The following is a 3390-nucleotide window of genomic DNA, read 5'->3' on the forward strand; positions in this document are numbered from 1 at the left end:
GGGAGGTGGGTGTGGGAGACCTGGTAGGGCAGGATCAAGGGGAACGTAACAAAGAGGAAATGCTGAAATCCTGGTGGGGACTGAGCATGATACTTTCTCTCTTTATAGCATTTAAATACCCACAGCATTGGAAAGATGCAATGCTCTCATATGCTTTCTTTGAGAGATTAGGAGAAAAATGACTTAGGGAGAGATACAATTTTCTCCCCAGGGGCCCGATTCCACTTTCCAAATCCTCAAGTTCCTGAATTCATATGTTTAACGAAGATGAGTCACACCTTCCACATGGATTATCTTCCAGAGATGTGTGTATAGGTTTAAAAATATATTATGAAGAATCTTCCCAGAGTAATGATGAATAACAGAACTAAAAATTGGGATCACAGATAGTCGGAAAGAGTAGAAACTAGTCGATAGCATCATTGAAGGGTTGTTGTTGGCTGTCAGATTGATCCAACTCATGGTGCCCTCATAGCTGCAGAGCTGCTCCATAGGATTTGCAGCAGCGCCTGACAATGACAGCAGTTCACACAAGTGTGTTGAATAAACCATCAACGCCAAAAGGAGGAACAAAGGGGGCTTAGAAGAAAACAATGAGAATGTTCTTAGAAGCAATGATGGGGAAACAAGAACTCACTTACTTTGGAACATTGACAAGGAAAGCTAATCACCTGAAGGGGGCATCACGTTTGGTAGAGGGTCAGGGAAAGAGAGCACCCTTCAATGGGATGGATAGCAATGATAGTAAAGACGGGACAGGACTGGGCAATGCTCTAACGTAAGGCTTCCATGAACCGGAGCCAAATCAAGAGCAACTGACAACAATTCATCCCTCTTCAGAAAATATCTGTTAGCAGCCAGCCCAGGGGATTTGTAAGGGGCCTACATTTTTTTAAATGCTTGTTGCATAGTACAATTGGACAGAGTAACAGCTTTTAAACAAAACCACCCAAAATTCCCTCATCATGAATGCCAAATTACGCTTTTCCGGGTGTTTTTTTCTCTATTTACATTTTATTTAAATGTTCTTGGTATTTCATTTTGATGTGTGAGTTCCACTGTGTGTTTCCACAGCTCAGTCGGTGACAGGGCTGGAGCTAATAGAAAACAGAACTGTAACGCAGATGGTTGTTATAACACATTTGTAAGAGTGAGCTAGAATATCCCTGTGCTAGAATCTGTCTACCCTGCCAGCTGTGCCCTGTCTTCTGTGTGCCCAAGCAGATCAAATATTTTGTCAGGAACCGCATGATTCACAACAGTATTGACTTTATCTTGGGGTAGAAAATTTTCTTTCTCCTGTCCCTGTGACAGCATAAATGTGTACTGTCAAATTATATATTTTGTTTCTAAAGAGATATTCTTTCTTTTTTATTTTTTTCTATTTTCATAGCAATGGGCTGATTTAACTCAGCAGTGTCTAAGAAATGACTATTCAAGAAATCTAGGACTAAAGACACAGATTCTGATGCTCATGGGGGCGTGCGCAGTGGGGGCTGGAGAGCAGAGTGAGAATGTGATGCCATGGGCTGGGGGTAGACAGGGGCTAAACGTGGGTGGGAATGAAATAGTATTCGACAAGAGAAAGAAGAGAAACCAAAGGGGCAGGGCGGGAGAAAGTTATTTGGTAGTTTTATAAGTAGTTTAAATTGTTGAATACTGTGTTAGTCTGGGTACATTAGAGAAACAAATATATAGAAAAGCATATGTATACAAGAAGGAGTATTATATAATGGGTAAGTATACATTTAAAAAAGCATCCCAACCCAGTGCTTTCCAAGCCCATAAGTCCAACATTAGCCAATATGTCTGACACTGATTTACAAAGTCCTCCTCAATCTCACAAAACACACACAATGATGCCGACTGCACGAGAAAAGCTGAATCAGTGAGTGTGTAAACATCTCAGCACTGGCAGGGGTCTCCACAGGGCTGCTCCACCACCCAGGGCTGCATCAGGGTAGGTTCATGCAGCTTCTCCTCAGAGATGTCTTACAGGAAGTGAGCCTTGCCAGCTGAAGTAGGGAACTGGCTAAGGCAGCTGCACCCTGGTCTGATCATCAGAGAACAAGAAACTCAAGAACCAGAAAGGCGAGGCTCACGGAGCCATTTATCTCTCCACCCTTCAATTAATTCCACGTGTGTTTATCAGCCAGGTTGGCACAATAAACCTTAACTATCTCAAATACAAAATTGATCTTCTGAAATATATAGCCCCACCAATTCCACAATAAAAAATAATACTTTTTTTAAAAGAAGAAGAAATTTGGAACTGAGGGAATGGCATGACTGCCTTATCTGGCCTCCTCTGTTTATGCAAAGGGGAAAGAACAGCAGGCATGCCTCTCCCTCCGTTCTTCTTTACCCTGCTCTGATGCCAACCCTCCCTCCCATGCACTGTACTTCTCTGCTGGGTTCAAGGAATCATTGCCACACAAAATTCACAGACGGTATTCACAACGATGGGCTTTATTAGGAAAGTCAGCAAGTTACCAAACATTAAGGATACAGTTGTCATTCCACAAAGCCTCTTCTCTCAATCACATTGTCAAGCATGGCCCTTTCTGGTCTAGCCCATCAGCCTCTAGGCCAGGTTGTCCCTTGTCTCCAGGCCTTGTTTGACTCTGCCGCACAGTCTCGATACTGCTCCTCTGCTCTGACTCACGGTCTTGGGCATGTGGCCTCTTTTGCCTCTGCCACTTCAGAGACTGTGTTAATCCGAGTAGACTAGAGAAACAAATTCATAGACACTCATGTGTATAAGAAACAGCGTTATCTAAAGAGTAATTGTACATTAAGAAAACATCCCAGCCCAGTGCAGATCAAGTCCATAAGTTCGATATTAGCCCATATGTCCGATACCAATCAATGAAGTCCTCTTCAGACTCATGAAACACATGCAATGACGCCGAATGCAGGAAGATCACAGGCCAGTGGGTGGAAAGTCTTGTGGATCCAGTGCTGTTGTAAGCATCTCAGCGCTGGCAGGGGTCTGCAAGTGGCTTCTCCGGCTCCAGAGCTCTAGTGTACCTCCATGTGTCTGGTCAGCTGCAATTTCTCCCAGCAAGTGAGCCTGTGTCCTGCCTCCAGCGAGCTATTTATCTCCTTACTACCTCCAAATGAGGTCATCAAGCTGCCACCAGATTGGCAGGCTAAACTCCAGGTCTTTACCCTAAGTCTCTCTCTAATTGACAACAGATTATGTAACTACCACAGGGACCTCACAAACACACTCCACTGGTGGCTCTTCTTTCTTTATGTCCACAGGATGCTCTCTTTCTGCTTCTGAGATGGCTCATTTATATAATCAGTGAAATGGCAAAGCAGACCAATATCCTCTAGTGTTTCACATACCCTGTTTGCATGGCCCCACCCAATTGTTTGATGGAA

Source organism: Echinops telfairi, unplaced genomic scaffold, assembly GCF_000313985.2.
Source record: "Echinops telfairi isolate 266 unplaced genomic scaffold, ASM31398v2 ScPeMD7_7469;HRSCAF=8507_0, whole genome shotgun sequence".
Classification (NCBI taxonomy): domain Eukaryota; kingdom Metazoa; phylum Chordata; class Mammalia; order Afrosoricida; family Tenrecidae; genus Echinops; species Echinops telfairi.